Source organism: Aedes aegypti, chromosome 2 (assembly GCF_002204515.2).
Source record: "Aedes aegypti strain LVP_AGWG chromosome 2, AaegL5.0 Primary Assembly, whole genome shotgun sequence".
Classification (NCBI taxonomy): domain Eukaryota; kingdom Metazoa; phylum Arthropoda; class Insecta; order Diptera; family Culicidae; genus Aedes; species Aedes aegypti.
The window spans coordinates 138,834,429-138,842,545 of record NC_035108.1 but is presented as its reverse complement, the minus strand read 5'-3'; positions in this window follow the sequence as shown (position 1 = coordinate 138,842,545).

Sequence of the window (8,117 nt, the reverse complement as noted above, 5' to 3'; positions counted from 1 at the left end):
CATAGGACATAGGTGCAAACGATAGTAAGCCGGACCAGGGACCAACTACTGGGGGGGACTGTTGCGTACACTTTAAGTGTTGCGGCGCACCTGATGTCTATAGCACTTATTGAACGCTGACCTTTCGTTTCAAGTACTTTGCGCCTGTGGAACTGACGTACGTGTGACGGTTAACGATGACATGGGAGAAATGTCAGAGATGACAACAAGAATAACAAAAACGAGGATTGGCAAATCTACAGACCGGGTGTGAACACATTATAGTTAGCCTTTTTTCGTTGTTCTATAAAATTATTTGTTTGTATAGTTCTATAAAGTTCTTTGTTATACTAGTTTCTATTTAAGCTTACACTAATTTGTATCGGTATCTAAAGTGGAAGAGAATTCTAAAGAGAAAAATCTAAATTATAGGTTAGCAAACTAGGAGATCTGTTCCAGTCGCCTGCGAAGAATCGCGCTCAAATACAGTTTGTGAACTAAGGTAAATTACTAAAAACTACAAACGAGTAGTCTACGACTAATTTTTGTACAAAAATAGGATTATTCACTCCCACACTGGTCACTACTGATTGATTCGTTGCAATAAAAAAGGAAAATGTACAAACGTGAGTAAAAGAAAACTTACCTAAAAACTATGCCTTAATGATACTTTATGTAACAGGAAAATTTTAATCGCTGCGCTCGGAATTGCGCCACAAATATACGGTTCAAAATTTCGGAGAAGTCGTTTCCCTTGTTGCATCCGCAACAGGTGGACTGCACACCGGCGTAACTGTTGCTTACCCAAGGTGCCTTCTTCTGTTCCGATAGACAGGACGTCTCTCCGTTTATCTATCGTAGAACTGTACATGATTTTCAGGAATTCCATCAGCTTATTAAACTTGGGAACTCCCTTCGAGCGCTGCTCCGTTTCCCATAAACGAAGTGTTGTGGCCTGCTCGATAGCATGTGGACTAAGAGGGTGCTCCAATTATGTATCTCTGAATGTGACGCATTCCATCAGAGAGCCACGAAAAATTGAGCGGCTTGAGTTCTGATAATTTTACTCGCATCGATGATAATGAAACTTGCTGCACTAACGAAGCTGAACAACCCAAACAACAGACAGAAAGTTAAAGATCGATCGAAATTGGCCAATTAACCTCGAAACAGACTCAATCCAGCAGACCACCCACGTTGTAGTGTTTGAACAATAGCACGTTCGCTGAGATAAAGGCATTAAACTGATTTTGGAACAATGCCGCTAGGTGGAATACACGTTGGCTGTAACCTGCTCGAATACGCTGTTACTTTAGCACTTATAAGGACCGAATCTTCTTCACTTCGACCCCATCCTGTTTATCAAACTGCAACCGCTCGAAGAGCCCTTCATCGGCGAAAACCAAGCTGGTTTTCGTGAGGGCAACTCGACAACGGACCTGCTGTTTACTTCTCACATGATCACCATATGTTTATTAATTTCAAGACGGCGTACGATACAGTGAAATGAAATGCGCTAATGTCTGAACATGGTTTTCCAGCGAAACTAATTGGGTTGATATGTGCAACGCTAGAAGGTTCGAGATCGAGTGTTAAGATTGCAGATGATGTGGCAACCTATTGTGTGACCTTAGACGGATTGAAGCAAGGAGACGCACTTTCGAATATACTGTTCAACATTGCACTCGAGGGTGCTATTACCCAGACAACCAGAAATCGCATAAAAGTTCACGTAATAACTCGTTGATTCATACAAATTACATCAAACTCGCAAAACACGGTGGTTAGAATCGTCAGATTGATGAGTTTTCTCGCATAAAACGCTTTTTTCTGAGTTCATTTATACATTTTGTTTCGTCTCGTACACTCGTACAAGGTAAGTCGCATCAATCCGTAGCAGCTGTCAAATCAACATTTGTTATCATAAGTTACGTCGCATAGGATAACAGATTAGTTCGGTATAAAATTTATATACTCGCATTGTATGCTATTATTCATCACATTACATATGCATGTATATCGCCTCCACTTTTGTACGTAGAAGGCTTTTTCGCAACATCTTATAAGTGAAATTTTGCACATACAAAGCCTCCAAGTGATTTCGTTATACGTACATTTTGGTTGTCTGGGTAGGAGATCAGGCGTGCAGAGAAACAGCACTATCATCACACGAACACGTATGCTCCTTTGACTTGCGGACGATATCAACCTTATTGGAATAAGTCGCAGGTTAGGAAGAGGAGGCATTCGTGCCTCTGAAGAGGGAGAGAGCGAGGACTCTCCATTAATTCTACCAAAACAAAGTGTATGGTTGCAGGTAGATTTAGAGGTAGGCATGATGCAGTTTATGCTGAGTTTGTGTTTGATGGTGATGTGTTTGAAGTAGTTGCAGAGTTTGTTCACCTTGGAACACTTCAACGTTTCTCGGAAATGTAAATGCGAATTGAGGCTGCGAATAGGACCTTTTACAGATAACGTAACCGATAAATTGCAAAACAAAATTCGCCCTGTATAAAGGCTCCCTCCAAATCACCGACAACGAGAAAAAATCGACGCGATTACGTTGTTAAGTCGCTGCAAGCACTCTTGTATGGGACCATCTAGAATAACGCGACGAAAATCGCTGCGAAATCGCGTCACTGTGGCTTAGGCACGCTCATCATCGAAATCGCAGTGATTGTTTGTCGCTGTCGCCGTAAAAAGTCGCTTTGATTTGGGGAAGCCTTAAAACATAGATTCTTCCGGTGGCTGGGTGGGCAGACTAAGTGGACAATAATTTGGAGCGAGTAGGGCAGAACCGAGTATGGAGAGATGCGGCTATAAACCGAGTATTCTGGAATGAAATTGCTGATTTAGTTTATTCGGAAATGCTTTGAATATCACTTTTTCAACCAACATTGCAACGCACTATGAAAATCGAGTACAGAATAATTCAATATATTTTGACATTATCAAAGAAATTACTACAATTCAATTAATTGTAAGTTGTATTGCTACCAACATTGTGGTTGAATATTCCCAATCTGTTTATTATCTTCGGGATAGTTATTATGCTGATTGGGAGCACGTTAGCAATTGGTTATCCCTCGAAGGATACGGATTTGATTAAAGCATCCATATTAACGTTGATTGACTAAACGCTTTCACGAAACTAATATCCAAAATCGACAGTTGATCTTCCGTTTCCAATTAATGACCGCATCCATCAAGTAAGATTTCCTCCATGTAAGCAAATTGAATCCATTAACCAAAATGGTTTGAAAAAAGAAACAAATCAAAAAGCCAACCTGGGTACGGAAATGATGGACACTTTTTTTCCATCTCTACAGTCACTTTCAGTTATTACAGAAGTGAGACGTACCATACCGTAAAATGTTCATGTGGGAGATGTATGAAGGAAATGTCTCCTCTTAGGGGAAGCTTTTCCGGAAGATGTACGAACCAGCAAATCATTTCACGCTATTTTGTACACCTGAGACAAACACACGGCCACTCAAACGTGGAGGGAGCCATCCAACAACGGAGCGGACTCACGATTTCACGTTTGTTCCATTACTGTGGTCGGTTTACGACAGCTAAGAGGCTCATTTTATTGCAAAATTATTCAAACTCGTCTCTCTCATGGCAAAAAAATACCAAGGTAAGAGGCAGATGAAATAGAATATCTGCCTTGCCGAGCTAGGAGACTCTGATTGAAACGGGTGAAGGAGTAAAATTATTTAGCGTACATCGATCGACCCTACTGAAATTATCCTAAAAAGTGGTTTTATGTATTGATAAATTTGGATGTAAGTTCGAACTTCTACTAATCTCTGATACAGATGCTTTTTGTATTGCCTGTTCAAATCTAACACGGGAAAAATCTTCCCTTGATCTTGCGGGAATCCTGCTCTTAAGGTGAAGATGAATCGAAGCCAAACTTAAAATTTTCAAGAGCACGGATCTGGAGAACCAAACATCCGTTTGAGCTGAAAACCTAATCGATTGGTCACTAGCTGGTGGTGACCAATCGATTAGGTTTTCATCTCAAATGGATGTTTGGTTCTCCAGATCCGTGCTCTTGAAAATTTTAAATTTGGCTTCGATTCATCTTCACCTTAATTTTGCAAACATTGTGCTTATAATGTCGTCAGAATGGCTCAGAAGAAATTTTTTAAACATATAGTAGAATCTGTGAGGATGTTGTCCTGTATTCAACAGTATTCTGTTAGGAACCCGTTTATGATTATGTAAAAGCCTTAAGAGTTTCGTGGAACTTGTGTTCCAAACTCGATGACAATTTTGGAAAATATTCTGTGGAAATATTCTGTGAAAGTTCCGCCCCTGTGATAATGTTGCCCAAGTATACCGTAAAAAATATGCTCAAAATTCTGGGATAAATACTTTATGATAGATTATTTATAAATCACTCCCTGGATTATGTTGATTTTTTTCTTCGAAAATCTACCGTCAATTTAGTGAAACTGTGTTTGATCATTGTTTGAATTTAGGCTTTCTGAATATACTCATGATGATAGGAATGCAGTTTTGTATGTCTTCTACTTTTACTCGGGTACTCATCTGCCAGTTCTTCCAGCTGATGGAGGGTGTGTGCAGTGACTGGAAAAATAATGTCATCTACCGTTGAATACCGCAGTACAAGTATTCACAGAGAGCTTCTCCCGTATGAGGCAGCAGCCCATAGAAGGAAGCAGCTTTTTGATGGAACACCTTCAGTTCCTCCACGAGGACCTCGCGTTAGGCAGTTGATTACCGTCGTTCCCATTTGCCCACATATCGGAAGTATTCTACATACATTTGTGTGTGTATGAAACAGGGGAAGCATTTTTATTGCCACTCATTTCTTTCCTGTCGCCGGCTTTATTTATAGCCACAATCACTAATAATTTCCAGTGGTTTGCTGACAGTCAGTGGTATGGGAAGCCGGTTTCAGTTCCATGCGTGTCTTTCAATTATTAAATCATATTTATTTCATTTGACATCCACGTGTGCGTGTGTATGTTATTGAGATTGGCTCATTCAGATTTATAATTACACATTTATTGCAATTTTAATTGTTTTCAACGGACGTCACATCCAGCGTTTCTTCCGCTGGCTGCATGCACGCGGGATCTCTCCTCGCTCTGTTCACGATCAGTGCAGAATCATTTGGCTGATGTTGGCTGAAGTGCACTCAGTGGCGTGTTGAGAAAGGTTTCAATCAACTTGTTCGAACTTAAATTTTGATAAACCATAATTTTAAGGTATGTAGAAGTAGAACAACGCAAATGATCAGCATATGTTTTTTTTTTGTTGACCAATATGGTGAGCAGTAGTTTAAATCGAAGCATGTTGCGAGAATGGGAGAGATCAACAAGTGACGATATGACGAAGATTCCTATCTACAATGAACTAATCACCTTTCTGCTTTCATTCAACAGTGAAAGCGTTATAATTTCTCTTGTGCAAGAAAACCTCCCCTCTCTATTACTCACACTGCTGCTGTTGGGAAAACGTATCCATCTAAAACCACCAGTTGCATCGTGTGCAACCAATCTCACCGACTGCGAAGTCTTCAAGCGGATGCAATTCGAGCAGAAACCAGACGCCGTCCGAAAGAAGACGGTGTGTCGGAGTTGTCTGTCGCTGAGTCACCTAAATCGAGAATGCTCCTCCAAGCCTTGTCGGAAATGCTATGAAAAGCATCTCACATTTTTGCATTCGCTATCCCAAGAATCAATATGCTTATTAGCGTGGGACAAAATTTAAATTCTTGCTTCTTCTTCTTGGACTGGAGCGAGAATCTAAATTTTTCATATAACCGTGTCCCAGGCTAATGCTTATCGCTGCTCAGCTTTTCTTAGTCTTCTGCGGGAAGGTCAGCTACCAGTCGTGGTCGGTTCTCCAGCATACCATGCATGCACGGCTGGGTTGTTAGCGGTTCCCCATGAGTCTGGAAGAGCCGCTCTGCTGTAGACCAATGACGATCTCGACAAGCTGTTGTCTCGTTTCAGGGAAGTTGAGATTAGTCGTGGCCTTTGCAAAGAGGAAATAGCCTGCGAGAAATATTTCTTAGAATCCACCACTTGTGACGAATCAGACCGGTTCGTTGTGCTCTTACCGAAGATGGAAGTAATCCTGAGTCAACTTAAGTTGGCTGAGTTCATCGATCATGGCCACATGGTTCCCGTAGATCCGTCACAAGACACACCCACATCACGCTGTGATTCAGCCAAGTAGCACCACCACCAAGTGTAAAGTGGTCTTCGATGGATCCAGTAAGTCTTCTACGTGTATCTCGCTCAATAAAGGTCTTAGGGTCGGACCCCCCGTGCAGGATACTTTGTATTCTGCTGCGGTTTAGTCTTTGCATCGTGTTGCGGTTTCGTCTGAACGAAATAGCTGTCTCCAACATATTTTCTGGAAAGGCGAGTGTTTGGAATGGTTCTAATATCGGTGGACTGTTATTTCGGTGGTGCCCAAGTTGCTGTATTAGGTGGTGACTCAGTGCGGGGACAATCCTTGGGGGGTCGGCGAGAGTAAATTGGCTAGGCCAAAGAAAACACTTTGTTCACTTCCCTAACTACTGTATTGATATTGCAAATTTACATCAATCCACTTTCTTCTCTCGATGTTGGTTGTTCCAGTCGATGAAAGCTACTGATGATATTTCTCCTTCGCTCGTCCTTTTTGTTACTTGCTGGAGCCTATTTCGTAAGACAAGTTTTCACGCACAATGATGTGTGGAAAGGCGACGTTGCCAGATTTGCGGAGCTTACGTTGGCTTTGCACAGTGGTCTCGAAGGATGTTCTTGCGTACGCAACAGCGAGAATAAGTCAAAGGTTCAACCCTTCGAGCACACCACTGTGACCTGCGGCACAGCTAGTGCGCCGTGTTTAGCAACACGCTGCTTACTGCAACTGTCCTACGACCACTCGGAGCGTGAAGACGACATCCCAGCGAAGATAGGCAAGGACTGCTACGTGGATGACTTCCACGACGTTTCCGATTCAGTCGACGGTACCGTGCTCCGGCGCTTAAAACATTTCGGGGTCCACAGGGTTTGAACTTTGAGGATGGTCGTCCAACCCAACTGAAGTGCTGGCCCGTATTCCGGACAACCTGAAGATTAAACGTTCGATTGTGGTAGTCGACGACATCCTAAGATCTATCAGCACACTAGGTGTTATTTGTGATTGACTATCTACCACCATGTCGTCCTAAAGACAGTGAAGATATGCAAGGATGTGCGGAGTGTTCATGCAAACGGAGGTTACTCGATTCGGAACTAGGTCAGTAATGCGGACGAAGTTCTAGGACAGCTAGGAAAATTGAAATGTTCGGTTAAGCCACTCAAAGTTGACAAGACTTGCTCAACAGAAAGAGTCCTAGAAAGAGTCAGACAACTCCTGGCGGCTGAACGTATTTTGTGGAACTTTCGGACGTTGATAAGGAAAAATGATTCGACAATGCCAGAAATGCGACAATGCCACTTCTGACCCGTTCGAAGTTTGAAGTTCCCCTGAACCAGTGATTTATCCTGGGTTGTTCCGCTCCGCCGTAATAGGCGTTGAGACCGTCGAATAGGATTCCCTTGCGTGGACAACAAGGTTGCTGAATCCATTGACGTTTTCAAAAATATCATAGCCATCTAAATTTTAGAAAAATGCATTATTTATTGGCTTCAGTCAAAGGTTTTTTGCCTAATTATCACAAAATTCAAGCTTTATGTGAATACATATCAACAAAGTTCATATTAACTTGTTTGTCAATTATTGAGTTTCGTCATGGAAAGAATCGATGACTTTTTATGCAATTATTACTGTAGTTTCAGATATATTTTAATTTTTATTTTGATGACCTGTAGCTTAAAATTGTTACGTGTTGGAGCATTTATGAGAATGATATGCCATTGTGATGCCGGTCACACAAATAATGAAGATTACACGTCAAGTAAACTTCATTTATGCAATGTAAAAACGACGTCATGTAAATTTAAGTCTGAAATCATGTAAAAATGTGTTATATGTCAAGTAATCATACAGGAACCTGCTGGATTACATGACATATAATTGAAGTTTACATGACATTTCATGTAAATATCCGTGTTATTCCACGCTCCAATTATGTGCATTATATGTCTCAGAAATTTACACAT